Here is a 16,782-nt window from a genome sequence, read left to right as displayed (position 1 = left end):
GGTGCTGCAGTGATCCAGGGGTATGGTGATGGCCACACTTTTTTTTGTGTTACATTCTATTCTGAGTTCAATAAATAGTTTCGTAATTTCCAGGAGGTGCTAAGTAATATTTTTTCTGGAAAGGGGGCGGTAGGTCAAAAAAGTTTGGGAACCACTGGTTTAGATCTTTCTTGTCCTCCTGTCTAGAAGACTATAATTACCCTTCTCTGGATTCTCTTCCATATTTGAAATCTTCCTTGAAAACTTTGAGTTTCCTAATTGCTTTTCCCCAGAAACCATTAAGACACACCAAATGATTCTGTCCATACCCATATGATTTCTGAGCTTCCACATCTCTGAGAATTCCTGATAAATGAGACAACCAGTGCTTGTGGTAAGGCCACATGAATGGTATTAAAACCTATGAGACATAGTCCTCCTCTCTTTCTTTGTGGCTATCTTTTACCTTCAATGTGTTCTCTGCTCTAGTTCTTCTACCTTTTCCCAGTCCATGATCCCTGTTCACTCTTCCCTTTCTTAGAAACTTCAACAAGGCATTGTCTAGACCTTCTCCTTTCTCCACTCTCTTTCACTTGTTTTGGTTGGCTAACTTCTGACCTATGAGTATCCTCAATATCTACCTTTCCTGCATTTTAAACTATATTAGAAAGAGGATAAAAAAATAATTTTTGACACTTCCCATTTTTATTTACAGTCACAGTGGTTTCCTGCAGGAAACCACAAGAGCAGGAGTCCTGATGCCCTAAACTCATTCTTGTTCAAGAATGAAGTGCCTTTGGATGAATCTCAAAGTCTCTCTTTGCCCCAGTTTTCTGGTATTGCAAAAAAGAGACCAAAAATCTTTTCATTAGCATGAAGACTGAGGAATATATACAGTACAATACAATTATTTAGAAATTTAGAAAATAGATAAAATTATAACCAAGCTTTAAAAAGAACCAAATTACATACGATACAAGATATAATATAGATAAAATGTTCTCATAACAACAGCAAAAAATAAATAGAAATGTGGTTTAGCAGATGTGACCAACTTCTAAGGCTGGAAGATGGTATGAGAGGAAAAACCATCAAAGAAGAGTTATAGAAGGAATGGAATCTACTAAAAATGACTTTCCTTTTTTTCTGGCTCATTGATAGGACTGAAGCAGCGATGTCAGTCTGGGCTGCAAAAAGCAATCACATCACCATGGAATCAGAGGGAAAAAAAAAGTATTTTAAAAGCGACAGTGGGATAGGGGTGGTGGGCCTTCTTTCCAAAACTGCATGAGGTCACTTGGTCCTGTCAATGGCATGGATGTTAATAGCAGTCATGTGGCTGATTCAGCACTACTCTGAGAATTATTCCAAATGTATTTTTTTCTGTTTAAACTTTTAGATTTGGTCATTCATATAAATATATACTTTGGAGAAATCTGTTTTGCTAAGTGCTCCCACAACCTGTATAAGAAGTCAGTACCTACAAAAGGAGGGATCACTTTCAGATAGTTGGTACACTGGTGGTGTTTGGGAAGTGAAGGGTCCTCTTTGCAAAATTACAAATAGGTACGTCCTGGATTTTAAAATTACTTTACTGGCAATTTTAATGGAAAAAAAACAAAATAGGAAAAAATCTTAAGTGGGAATTTCTTTATTTTGTGATTTTTAGTGGGACATTATTCCTAAAGGTTTGAAATTCAGTTGTGTGTGCGGTCTTTTTTCAGAGAGTAGAGGAGAAACCACCACCTGTGAGTTCCTGACAGTTATTTTGTTCCTAATTGTTATTGCTAACTGTTATTTCAGATGGGGGTCAGGGCCTTTCTGTCATTTCTTTGAAAACCACCAAGTATGTTCAAGAGATTTTACAATCTGGGATCGTTTTACAGAATACCAATCATTAGTATAGAGTCAAGAGTGTACCAACATTTAGGGTGAAAAGGACCATGCATGGGCAAGGAAATTCACTTAATTCAGTTTTCAACGAGTTGATCAGGCTACCTTCATTAGAAAATTTTAAAAAACACAGATTCTTCTCACATCTTTGTCAGAGAAATAGTCGCATACATAAACACACAAATATTCAGGTCACAGTAACACATTTAGATAAAAGAATCTTATAGTAATATAAAAGAAATTCTAGGAAATATAAACTTCCCATTCAGGATGTTTAAAGAAAAGATTTAAGCCTACAGAAGAGAGGGGAGATGTGGTGATGTAAATGGAGTGCTAGATTTGTACCAGTAAATTATAGTAAAAAAGCAGAAATTTCTTCTTCACCTTTCCAGCAAAGCTCTGTATCATGAAAACAATGCTTTTTTTCCAGCAAGATTGCATGGTCATAAGAGTTGGATGGGTAAGAAAAGCTAAATGCCACAGAATCAGCTATTTTGAATTGTGGTGCTGGAGAAGACTTTTGAGACTCCCTTGGATGACAAGGAAAAAAATCAGTCAAGAAATTAATTCAGATTATTCACTGGATGATCAAATGCTAAAAAGCTGAAGCTTAAATATTTTGGCCACATCATGGGAAAATGGGACTCACTGGAAAAGACTCTGATGGTGAGAAAGATTTTATAATGGGGGGCAGACTGTGGCACTATTGAGAAGGAAACATCTCTCTCTCTCTCAGTACTAGCTATACCTATATAAGACTTTTGTGATTCTTCATTAAGAGCTTAGGTTGGCAGCAAAGGCAAAGAGAAGAGCCAGGAAAGGTTTCAAACCAGACCTTTCGGCTTTTGCCAAGGGCCAAAAGGACCCTTGAACAGTCTCTGTGTTTGGTAGCTTAGGGAACTCCTATTTTCCCTCTTTCCCAAAACCTTTCCTGGTTATTTGTTTGGTTATATACAATTGCAGTCAGACAAATCTTTGTAGATATAAGGGGAGTTTGAGGGTGAGAAGGGGTCAATTGGGGAGATAGTTCTAACAGACTTCGGTATCATCAAACCCAAAGTCATCTGACATTGCTACCTCTCTGACAGAATCAGAATCAGAAAGGACACCTAGTGATGCCAGGCATTTAGCTAAGCCCTGCTAAACCACCAATACCTTACCCCATATGTGTTTCTTATCTGAATACTGAATCTTGTTTCTCCCCATTTTCAATTTCATTGCAGGGACAAACCCCTTAAGGCATCTAGCTGGAAGAGAGGGTAACCCAGCTAACCTACAGACACGTACCCTGACTAGCCAGTCAGTCAACATCCTTAAGGGTTACCTTATTCCTCTTTTAACAATGTCCAAGTTTTTTTTCCTTGACCATGGATTTCAGGTAGTCCAATAATTCTGTCCTAGATCTATTTTCAAGGTCAGTTGTTTTTAGTAAGATATTTTATGTTTTCCTCTGTTTTTTCATTTCTTTCATTCTGATTTATTGGTTTTTGGATTCTCATGAAATCATTAGTTTCTAAATTGTCAATTCTGATTTTTAAGGCCTGATTTTCCTCTGTCATTTTTGGTTCTCCTTTTTCAAATGGCCCATTTCTTCTTGTATCATGTTGGTTTCTCCTTGCATCACTTTCCTTTCTTCTTGTATCACTTTCATTTCTCTTCCCCATTTTTCTCTGCCTCTCTTAATTGGTTTTTGAAGTCTTTTTTGATGTCTTCCAGCAACTCTGTCCATTCCATATTTTTTCTTTTGGACTTTGCACGTGTTTCCTTTGCTTTCATCTTCCACTTCTGCTTCTGTACCTTGCTCTTTGTTTCCTTAAAAATTCTTTAAAGTTAGGTGCTTTTTGCTGTTTGCTCATTTTTCCTATCTAATTATAGGTAGGCTCTGTTTTCTGGGAAGTTGGGGTACCCTCTTAAACTTCAGTGTTTCTTTGATGTTATTCTAAACTTATTTTCTGGGTTTTTACCAGTTTCACTTCTTGGAGGTTGATGTGATCTTCAAATATATGATTACAATGGAATACTATTTCACCATAAGAAATGATGATCAGGATGAAGCTATCTGGGCTCTGTTTTGCTTAGGTATCTCAGTACTGAGTTAACTAGATATTGATTATCCTTGTATCCTACTGTTCCTTTGGTAGGGTTGGCTATGCTTTGAGCTTCCTGGTTGCTGCATAATGTAAAGTTTGACTGTTTAACTTTTTCTGGGTATTCTTATTAACTATATGGTCAATCTGTGTTTTCTTTAAAGCTTTGTTTCCAAATTTTATAAAGTTATCCTCTTCAGGGTTCATATCTTTAGTATCTCTAGCTTCATAATATTTCTCTATAACAGGTATCAATTTTTGTTTGTTCACTTTTCAGCTCTCTTCCTGAACATTATAGTAAGGGTCTCCTGTGGATACTAGTGGAGGGAATGTAGGGTTCTGATTACTATTCTAAGCATTGTGTTGTTCAAGGAACTCAAGGATAACTCATTACAAAGCCTTAATCTATTTCGTCTAGGGCTAGGTTTCATTTCTAACTGCCTAGTTTGAGTTTACAGACTATTACTCCAGGTCCTAGAATAGGGCAATTCAGTTATAGGCTTGCTCCTGATTTGAGTTTTAATAGGTAGCTCTTAGCCCTAGTCCCTCTCAACTGGCTAGAAAACACTGAAGATTCAGATTAATAGAAGTGTTGTCTTGGCCCAAAGCTGCACTCCTCATTCCAAGTCTCAACCGAGGAACTTTGTTTAAGGGTCAAAAAATGGAGCTATAGTTTGCTTCTATTCCATATGGCCTGCACTGGTCATAAATATTCAGAGATGATGATCAGAAGTTGAAATGACATGGTTGCTATCTTGATCTTACTCTGTTCTACATCTTATATAGCTAAAGCTATTCCCAAGCCTTGTCTCCATGCTGGAAGACTATGCATTGACTTTCCTGGATGGGACACCCTCTCTTCTCCCCCATCTATTGGGCTCTGGTTGCCTCTCTGTATTTTGACTTTTCCTTAGATTTCCTGGTCATTACTTTATCTAATATTTCATCTTTTTTTTAAATGTATTTTTTTAGTTACATGTAGAAACAATTTTTGACAATTGTTTCCTGACAGTTTAAAATTCAGATCTTCTCCCTTATTTCCTTTCCCTCTCTCCAGGTGGCAAATAATATGATATAGATTATACTCGTATTTTCATGTGATACATATTTCCATATTGTTTATCTCATGATAGAAGACACATTATAATATGAAAAAAATCTCACAAAGCAAATAAAGTGGAAGATAGCTTGCTTTGACCTATACTCAGACTCCAACAATTCCTTCTTTGACTGTGGATAGCATTTTTATCATGAGTTATCTTAGAAATATGTTTTCCTGATAATATTCAGTCCTTTATGGTTGATCATTATGCAATACTTCTGTTTCTCCTGGTTCTGTTAACTTCACTTTGCATCTCTTCATATGAATCTTTCCAGGTTTTTCTGAGCTTATCTTATTTGTTGCTTCTTATGGCACAAAAGTATTCTATTACAATATACTCCAACTTATTCATCCTTTTCCCAAGTGATGGACAACCCCTCCCTTTCTAATTCTTTGCAATTACAAAAAAAGCTGCTAAAATATTTTGATACTGGTTGGTCCTTTCCCCTTATTTATGATCGCTTTGAGCTACAGACCCAGTACTGGTGTTGCTGGGTTAAAGGGTATTCATAATTTTGTGGGCCTTTGAGCCTGGTTCCATATTGCTCTTCAGAGGGGCCTTAGCAGATCATAGTTCTACCAACATTGTATTAGTGTCCTAATTTTCCAACATTGATTATTTTCCTTTTTTTGGTATTCCATCTTTATTGAGTAGTTGTGGGAAAAAAAAGCTGAATTGTACTCCTTCCTCTTATTCCACCATCTTTGTTGGGTTTTCCCCATAAGATTTTGTGAACATATTTATATGCTAAATTACTGTTGTCTATCATATCCCTTTACTTAGCAAGTGTCCCAAAAAGATAGTCTGTCCATTAATTATTAAACATTTATTAAGCACTTTTTGTATGCCAGGAACCATGCTAAGTGTGGGTCAAAAAAAGGGGCAAAAGATGGCCCTTGCACTCAAGGAATTCACAATCTAAAAAAAACAGCACACTAATATATACAGCCAATCTATCTACAGAATAACTAGGAAGTAATTGAGAGGGATGGTTCTAGAATGAAGAAGGATTTGGAAAATTTTTCTGGAGAAGATGAGATTTTCCTTGGGACTTATGGGAAACCAGGGAATCCAGTAGTCACAGATGAAGGAGAACATTCTAAGTATGGAGGACAGTCAGAGAAAATACCTGGATCTGAGAAATGGTATTCTCTGTTTGTGGAACAGCAAAGAAGCCAGGTCACTGGATTGAAGATTAATGGAAAAGAATAAGGTGTAAAAAAGTTGTAAAGGTGATGGTGGAGGCTAGATTATGAATGACTTTGAATGCCAGAGGATTTTGTATTTGATCTTAGAGGTGATAAGGAACCACTAGAATTGAATGTGTTCAGGGTAATGTGTTTGGGGTGAGCAGTGAAATGGTTAGGTCTGCATGTTTAGCAAAATCACTTTAGTAGCTGAATGAGATTGGATTGTAGTGGGAAGATACTTGGACCAGGCAAAATCACCAGTGGGTTATTACAATAGTTGAAACATGAAGTGATAAGGTCCTTCCAATGTCTCTCAACAATAATCTGAGTTTTACTGTGGACTCCTTATTTTTCCTTATACTTTATATTAAATAAGCTGCTAAATCTCACTGTTTGAGCCTTCCTAACATCTCTCCCATCTGTCCTTCTTCTCTGTTCAGAGATCTACCACCTAGATCCTGTCTCAAGTCTCTCCCCACTCTTGTCTATCCTACCCTCTGCAGCCAAAATAATTTTCCTTAAGTGCAGATGAGATCATGTGATAACCCTCCTCAGTTACTTTGAATGGCTTACCATTTTATCTAATATAAAATATAAACTCTTTTGTTTAGCTTTTTAATCACTACACAACTTGGTCCCATCCTTTTTTTTCCAGCCTCATTGGACATTAAGCTTTCAATGGCTCTGGGCTTGTCATTGTTGTGAGGAAGATTACTTAACTAACAACATCATCAGGAAGACTCATCTTTCTGAGTTCAAATTTGGTCTCAGATACTTGTTATCTGTGTGATCTTGTAATGGGCTAGAGAAAGTAATGGCAAACAATCTAGTATCTTTGCCAAAAAAAATCCAAAATGGGGTCACGAGGATAGGATATGACTGAAACAACTGAATAACAACAACAATCCCTCCCAAAACTCTGATAGAGCCAATGTGGTCTGTTCTCAGTTTCTTACACACCACAATTGATCCCCTTTCTCTATATCTTTGTGATGGCTGTTCCCTATGCCTGGATGGAATCCCTCCTTCCCTCTGCCTCTTAGAGTATCTTCCTTCAATACGCCTCTCAAATGCTATCTTCTATAGGAACCATTTCCAGATCCCTTCAACTATTTTTCTGGGAGGAGACCTCAAAGCTAAAAACCCTTGTTAATTTACCCTTAGGCCCTCTGGCTGGAGCTACTGGAGCCCTTCTGCAGTAAGCCAGGGATTGAGCACATAGACTAGCTTGTTAAGCTAGATCTCTTACTCTGTCCTCTTTCCCATTTCTCTACTTTCACTATTTCTCTCTCCTTTCATAAAATGAATTACCATAAAAATCATTTTGGAATTGAGTAAATTAATTCCTGGCAACTGTACCCTTAAATAACTTAGTCTAAGCCTCTAATTTTAACCTTTTACTTACTGTCCCCCTTTTACATTATACTTGTATCCTTGTTTACTAACATTGCACATATAAGGCACTTAATACTTTAGGATTGATGATTTAAAATATAATTTGATTTAATCTAATAGATATTTAAATACTCACTATATTTTATGCATTTGTTCAGTCATGTCCAACTCTTCATGGTCATATCAACCACAGCATGCCAGGTACTCCTATCCTCTACAATCTCTCAATAGCTGTTCAAGTTCATGTTCATTGTTTCTATGACACTATCTATCCATGTCATTCTCTGACACTCCTTTTGCCTTCAGTTTTTCCTATCAGGATTTTTTTCCTCAAAGAGATCTGTCTTCTGGTTATGTGACTTCAGCTTCAGTATTTGATCTTCCATTAAATAATCTGAATTAATTTCTTTTAGTATTGACCAGGAGACTCTCAGAAGTCTTCTCTAGCACCACAATTCAAAGGCATGATTTCTGTGGAGTTTAGTTTTCCTTATGAAGTTAAACTCTCATAGCCATACATTGCTATTGTAAAAACCATAGTTTTGACTATACAGACCTCTTTGTCAGCAAGGTGATGTCTTTACATTTTAGTATGCTGTCAAGATTTGCTATTGATTTCCTTCCACAGACCACGTATCTTTTAATTTCATGGCTGAAATTTCCATCTGCAATAATTATTGAGCCCAAGAATATAAGAGCTGGCACTGCTTCCATTTCTTCTCCCTTTATTTGCCAGGGAATAATGGGAACAGTTCCAGATTTTTTTATGTTAAGCTTTAAGATAGCTTTTACATTTTTCTCTTTCACTGTCATTAAGAGGCTTCTTAATTCTTCTTCATTTTATGTCATCAGCATGGTATCATTTCCATATCTAAGATTGTTACTAATGACCTTAATTCCATTTTTGATTCATTCAGCCTGGAATTTAGCGTTATATACTCTGAATATAAGTTAAATAAGTAAGGTGACAATATAAAGCCTTGTCATACTCCTTTTCTAATCTTAAATGTTTGATACTATACTCTACATATTGCTTCTTGACCTGTATGTAGGTTCTTCAGGAGATAAGTAAGATCATTTGGTACTCTTTGCCATATTTTGCTATGATCCACACAGTCGAAGGTTTTAGTGTAGTCAATGACACAGAAGTGAATTTTTTTTCCTTCTGGAACTCTCTTGCTTTGTCCAATATCCAGCATATGTTGGCAATTTGGTCTCTAATTCCTCTGCCTCTTTGAAAACCACTCTACTTTTTTGGTTATTCTTGGTTCACATATTTCTGAAGCCTACCTTGCATAATTTTAAGCATAACTTTGATGGCATGTGAAATGAGTTTCATTGAGCTATACAAACCCCTCTGCCATAAAAAGTCAGTGATACAGGAGAGACCTATTCTGTATGCAGTACTATGTGAAGTGTTGGGAATATAAAGACAAAACTGATCCCAGTCTCTGCTCTCTTCACAGTGCTTACAGAGGGAGAGTATGATTATAAATGCATAGCAATCTGAGAGGAGATGGAGCATTAACCATCACTAGGGAGGGGAGATAGGCAGCTAGGTGGTACAGTGGATAGTGTGCTCAGCCTGGAGTCAGGAAGACTCATCTTCTTGAGTTCAAATTTGGCCTGAGACCCTGGAAGTCACTTAATCCCATTTACCTCAGTTTCCTTATTTGTCAATGATCTGGGGAAGGAAATACAAACCATTCCATTATCTTTGCCAAGAAAACCCAAATAGGATCATAAAGAGTCAAACATGGCTGAAATAACTAAATAATAACAATGAAGAGGAAAGGATAGAGATGTGGAACGATTTCATAAATGAGATAATATCTGAGTTAAGTTTTAAAACAAAGGGTTCTGAGAAAGAGAAGAATGGTAACTACATTCTATGCATGAGGAAAGAGGCAGAATGTTCAAAGATACAGAGGAAGCAGGGGATAAATTGTGAAGTTCAGGGAACAGCTTGTAGTTCAGTTTATGGGAAAGGTAGAGGATATAAGACATTTAATGTGAAATGAGGCTGGAGAAGTAAGTTGAAGCCAGATTGTAGAGGAATTTAAATACTAGGCTGAGGAGTTTGCACCTTATCCTGGAAGCAATAGGATTCTTAGCTAATTAAATGAAGTCATAAGACCTGCTGGTGCTGAGTGAAGTGAGCAAAACCCGGAGAATTATATGCACAATGACTATAATCATGTAAATGAAAACAACACTAAAAGGCACTCAGACTCTGATGATTATAATGGCCAATATTGGTCCCAATGAATAGAAAATCAAATCAGGTTTGTTTCTCTCCATAGAGAGGCAGAGGAATCTAGGGGCAGAATGTGGCATACACTATCCTACATTGTCTGTCTATGTTGCTTGACTTGGATTTTTAAAAATTATGATTATGAGGTGGTGAATATTATTCAAAGGATCTGCCAATGATTGTGATATTAAAGCATATTGCATAAAAAAACTTTAAAAATGTATTAAAGAGATGGACTAGTTTGGATTGGTAGAAATTAATTTACTTCTCATCTCATTTCTCTTGTAATTTTGTCAGGAAGCCAGGGATAATTCTAGACTGAAAAGAGGAAACAGCTGCTCAATAGGCTATAAGGAGATGCCAGCAGTACTACTAGAAGGCATTATTTATGGAAGTATGATATCATAGCTGTTGTTTGGGCAATGCAAAGCTTATAGACCAATCTGGCACTGGTGATTGTGTCATTATGGACAGAGAGCCCACATAGTGGGTGAGCATTTGAGAGTATTGTTAGAGAGAGTAACAAAAGAGAGTCAGTTTTGTGACATGAAAATATTAAGTGCTTAGAGAGTGAGATAATACTAAGAGAGATTCAACAAAAATAAACAAGGCTGGATTCTTGTGACACTTGTCTCTTTGCTGCTCCTTGAACATGGTACTCCATATTTCAACTCCAGGCATTATCTATCCTGATTAGAGAAATGCAAATCAAAACAACTCTGAAGTACCACCTTATATCTAACAGAGTGGCTAATATGATAGTAAAGTAAAATAATGAATGTTGGAGAGGATGTAGCAAAATTGGGACACTAATGCATTGCTGGTGGAATTGTGAATTGATCCAACCATTCTGGAAGGCAATTTGGAATTATACCCAAAGGGCTTTAAAAGAATGCATGCCCTTTGATCCAGCAATGCCACTATTAGGTTTGTGTCCCAAAGAGACAAAAAAAATGGGAATGGACCTGTTTGTACAAAAATATTTATAGCCATGCTTTTTGTGGTGGCAAAAAAATTGAAAAATGAAGGGATGCCCACACCATTGGGGAATGACTGAACAAATTGTGGAATATGATGATGGTAGAATACTATTGTGCTATAAGCAATGATGACTGCTTGATTTCTTTAGGAAATGGAAAGACCTACACTAACTGATGCACAGTGAAATAAGCAGAACCAGGAGAACATTGTGCACAGTAACTGAAATATTGTGGGATGACCAAATGTAACAGACTTTGCTAATAATTGCAATGCAATGATGCAGGACAATTCTAAGAGACTTATGAGAAAGAATGCTGTCCACAGGCAGAGAAAGAACTATTGGAGTAGAAATGCAGAAAAAGACATGATTTATCACTAGTTTCTATGGGTATGTGATATGGGGTTTTTCTTTTAAGAGATTATTACAAAAATGAATAATATGGAAATAGGTTTTGAGTGATAATATATGTATAACCCAGGGGATTTGCTTGTTAAATTTGAGAGGGGGGATAGAAGAGGAGAGGGAGGTAACCATGGGAAAATATGTTAATAAAAACTGGTTCCATCACTTGATTATTTACAATTTTTCTTACTTATACTTCATTTGTACATAGTTGTTGACAACTGGTTTCCTCCTTTAGGCTGTGAACTCCTTGAGAAAAAGTACTTATTTTTTTAACATTAACCTTCTTCCTTAGAACCAAAGCAGAACAGTGGGAAGGGCTAGGCAATTGGGTTTAAGTGACTTGCCCAAGGTTACACAACTAGGAAGTGTCTGAATTCAGATTTGAACCCAGGACCTTCCATCTCTAGGCTTAACTATCCACTGAGTCATCTAGCTAAACATGACAAAGATTGTCTTTTACCTGGAGTACTTTGTCCAGTGCCTGGCATATAGTAGGCACTTAATACATACTTACTATCAGTCTATACGCAGAGACTAGATGACCACTTGTTACATATGTGTACATTGGAATTCTTTTTCACATATGGATTAGACTAGATGGTTGCTGAAATTCCTTCCAACTCTCCAAGTATATAATTCTGACTAATTTGTGGCATACTACAACTTTATAAATCTTATACTAATACTGATTATTTCTTCTCTAGGGAAATATTATATTTAAGACTAATTTTCTATGATATATTTTAATTTTTCTAACAAATTAATTTTTGTAGTAATAATATATGTAGTGGAAAAAATTTTGAACTTGGAGACAGAACATATGGGTAAAAATCCCTGTTCTGAAACTTCCCCCCTATGAGTCCCTGATTTTTTTAATTGGTTAAAAAGGGGAAGAATAACACAGGCTCCCAAAATTTCCTAGTGCATATTATAGCTTTAATAGCTTAGGAACACACTAAGACTTTTTGGAACTCCCAGATTTGAAGTATGTATCTACCTCACAGTGTTGTCAGAAGAGAAGCATTTTGTGAATTATTCCATCACCAGTATATCTAAGCTCTCTGGATCCTTGTGTATTTTATTTTCCACTGTTAATCAGTTTTGTTGTACCTCCCAAGTTAGTACCATCTTGCAAATCAATCTATAAATTGTTTACTCCTCCTTCCAAATAATTAATTAAGAAGTTACATGAAACTAGAATCATTGCCAGCCTGTTGGCCAGCTCACTAAATAATTTCTCTGAGTTCACTACATTACCATTTATCATTATGCTCTGTTTGTAATCTATAAACCCATTTTCATCTATACAACTCAGTGCCTATCTAAGCCAATTTTAAAATGTTTTCTTGGAAAGGTTTAAAAGGCAGTGTTTCAAATGATCTACTAAAACCCAATATGTTATGTCTATTGAATTTCAGATACATCCTAATTTTGTTCCTATTGCTCATTTTTATTTAATTAAAATAATCAATTAAATCCATGCTGTTCTGAAATGTTTAATAGTTTTGTATATTATGAAAAATTCTACTCTAGACAGTTTTTCCCACAAAAGGGTCTATACTTTTATCTCTTTCTTTGTCCAAGGGTCATATGCCCATCTGATATGAGTCAGAAACTTTTGAAAGATCAAAACCATACGAGTAGAAGGAAAAATGTACATGTGCCTCCGAAGTTTAACCACACACCCACCACAGTGGATGGAAGGGATCCAGAGAGCATTTAGTTTAGCTTATATCTGAAGAAAAAAACAATCCTTTCCCCAAAACCAAGTCTGACCTTTACTTGGTAACCTTGCAGAATGAGGAGCTAGTAACCACTCAAGAGCAGCCTCTTTTACTTTTAGAGAACTCTTACTAGGAGGTTCCTTACTTCAAGCCTTCATCTTCCTGCTTGGAATTGTTACCTAATGCACCTAGTTCTGCTCTGTAAGATCAAGTATTATATAATCTCTCTTTTAAAGAATTGCCTTCTAGTATTCATGTCTCAACTTCTTTACTCTATCTTGTCTTCTCTAGACTAGTCATCCTCAGTTCCTTCAAAGAATTTTCATATTACAAGTTCTTTAGGTCCTTTATCACTTTCATTCCTCCTTTCTATACCTATGACAACTTGTTAATGGACTTTCAAAACTGTGGTTCTAAGAATTCAATACAGTATTCACAATTGTTCTAAAGGGAATATATACAATTTATATACAACATATACAATATACATATACAATATGTACAATATACTATATATATATATAATACAGTATATACAATAAGACATATCACTTCCTCAACCTTGGGTGCTATGTATTTCTTAATTTAGTCTAAAATTATATTTACCTTTTTGGCTACCTTATAACTCTTACTGCCTCACTAAGTTTGCTGTACATGATAACTCCCAGGTCTTTTAAAAATAAATTATAGTCTAGTCACTCTTCCTCAAACTTATATGTGTGAAAAGCAATTGAACTATGGCAGTATTAGAAGAAAACGTGGATAAGAAAAATATTGTTAAAGTAAATACAACTGGCTGTGAAAAATGATTGGATAGGGGCAATAAGTGTGATGGAGCCTCAGTGACTATCCAAATGACATGCCATCCACAGAAATAGGGAAGAGGAAGGACAGGTTTAGGGAACAGATTATGGATTCTGTTAAAAGAGAAATGTATGATATGATAACAAGACATGTAGTTCATTGAATTCAAAAGGTAGTTGGGAATAGTAGACTTAGAATTCAGAAGGAAAAGATTGGAATGGAGGATATAAATTTGGAAATCTCCTGTGAAGGAGAAGATATTTAAAAGTTAGAAAGTGATTAAATTTGCTGAGAGGCAGAGAGAAAGAAGGAAGAGGAAGAGGAGAAGAAGGAAGAGGAGAAAAAGGAGGAGGGGGAGAACAATCACAACAACAGCACAGCAACAGTAACAACAACACCATGGAGGATAGATCCTTGGTGGTTGCCTAGGCAAAGTGTTACATCCACTGTCAGATGGAGATAACAGACATTCTTTGGGAAGAGAGAAGCCTGGGAATTTATACAAATGAAGATACGAGTCAGCAGTGAAGCAGAAAGATAATATAGTACAGTATTATGGAATCTGAAAGAAGGAGGAAGTCAACAGCATTAAATGTAGAGAGAACCTGCCTTCATTCTAAAATATAACCTAAGATAACATACATGTAGCTGAACATAAAACCATAATTTGGTGGTTAAGAATGATAGAACCTAAATGTGTTCCCATACTTATTCCTCTGTGAAATTTACCAATAATCAATAGATACAAAGCAGAGGTTACTTATATGAAGCTTCATTTTGTTCAAGCTCTATTGGAAGGATATCTCTCTCAATGGATCACCTCAAGCATTCTCTGATAAGACTTTCTCTAAGACAGGGGTCAGCAACGTATGGCTCTCAAGCCATATCTGGCTCTTTTGAGGGCCAGATATGGTTCTTTCTGCTGGAGCCATAAAGTCAATTTTTTTCAGGCACTATTACAGGAGCTCACACTGTGAGAACTGTATGGCTATCATGAAATTACATTTTTAAAAATGTGGTGTTTATGGCTCTCTCAGCCGAAAAGGTTGCCGACCCCTCCTCTAAGAGGTACTAGCCCTGATTATAGTAATAAAAGTAGGATAGTGTTAGCTTTAAATTCTGAATGGGAACAAGGGGATAATCTGGAAGAACTAGGTTAGGTCAGTGTGACTGACAAAGGCACAATGTGGATTGGAAATGTCAGTAAGACTCAAGAGAGCTACTAAACATCATCTCAATTGCTGGTTGTGGGCAGGTAGGTGTAAGGTCCATAGCAACTAGGATTACATAAGGAAACTGAATTCTGTGTACACAGATCAGGCAATGTTTGCTCTAATTTTGTCAAGTTTTGAATAATGCTATACAATCATCTACTAATAAGACAGCACATATATCTTTATATACATATGTGTGTGTGTGCAGTTTGCTGTTGAAATCAAATGAAATTAAAAAGGTCAATTTCACTCAAATTTGATAAACATAATTATTATTGTGAGATAGAGCAGATAGGTATGTGGTAAATAATTTGCATAAAAAGATCTGTATTATCCTTACTTGGCAATCAATTTTTTTGTTTTTCTCTTTGAATTTTGTTAATTATCCAATATTCAGAATTCATATCAATTGAGAAAGTTTTTTCTTACTATGTAACATTCAGTCAACATCATTATCTTCATTACTACCACCACCACCACCACCACCATCATCATCATAGACACAAATATTAAATTTCCACTAAGAGAATGAAAATAAAGGATGAGTTAGAATACTTATTGCATTAAAGGATAATTTGGACATATTCAAGGCTACCCAGGGGTGGTAACACAGATGCAAAAAGATACAGTGATACTTGGTTCTAGATGAAAAAAGAGTTATAGTTATAGAAGGTGGGATAAAGGAGGGGAAAGGGGGCTAATCTATTGCCCTTTTCCCTTTGGCCTCTATGAGCTAAGACAAAGTATGTTTAGTTTCATCCTGGTTGAGCAGAGTTTACTAGTATGTGTGTCGCCCAGAGAGGGGCCCAGAATTCATAGAAGTTAAGCATGTGGCAACATTGTGTGAAAAGATTGAGTCTATGCTTAACTTAAAAGTGGTTCAGAAAATGGCATTAGGTAATTTCCAATGACCCAAATGTTGGAATATTTCATCAGCATTGATCAGAATTAAACTATAAAGGCAATTTTAATCCATCAGTAGAAATGAGGGGACCACAAAGAAGAGAATTACAAAATTAAGATAATTTGCTCATTTTTGTATCTAGATAAACATCAGTTTCTCTATAGACATTAATGGGATAGATCCCAAGTCTACAGATATTAAGAGTATAAAATTTATATAATGATAATTATTGTTATTTTTTATAAGGTTTTATTTCATGTGAATAGGGTTGAGTTCTCTGTATGTGTCAACTTGTTGGACTTTGGACCATGCTTAAATGTTAATTATTGTGACATTTAAATGATTACTCATAGATGGCAAAAATAATTTTGTCATTTTTTAGTATTTAATTCACTTTATTTGTACTACAACTCACATGTTTATTCTTTAAATAGTATTTTATTTTTTTAAACAACAAAAATTTGTTTTCTGTTTTTCCCCATGCACTTATTGGGGAAAAATGGAGAAAATCACTGTTGTAACAGTTATGATTAGTCAATGAAACAAATTCCCATATGAGCTACATACATGTCTCATTCTATGCATTGAGTCCATTACCTCTCTTTCAGGAGAATAAGATATTTCATCATTAGTCCTCTGTAATTATGGTTATGTCTTTGACATATTGATGCATTTACTTCATGACCAAAAAGTTAGTCACTTAATGGTCAAACTTACGGAGATGAGCCTCTTCATAATTATCTAGGTTATTCCTTAGCACAGTCTGTTATCAGGAGGATGCTAAAAGCCTTTAAAATATGGTGGTTGGTGTCAGGAAATACATTCTATTGCCATTGTCTTCCATAATC

The sequence above is a fragment of the Gracilinanus agilis genome, chromosome 4 (genome assembly GCF_016433145.1).
Source record: "Gracilinanus agilis isolate LMUSP501 chromosome 4, AgileGrace, whole genome shotgun sequence".
NCBI lineage: Eukaryota > Metazoa > Chordata > Mammalia > Didelphimorphia > Didelphidae > Gracilinanus > Gracilinanus agilis.
This window is presented reverse-complemented; position numbering follows the sequence as displayed.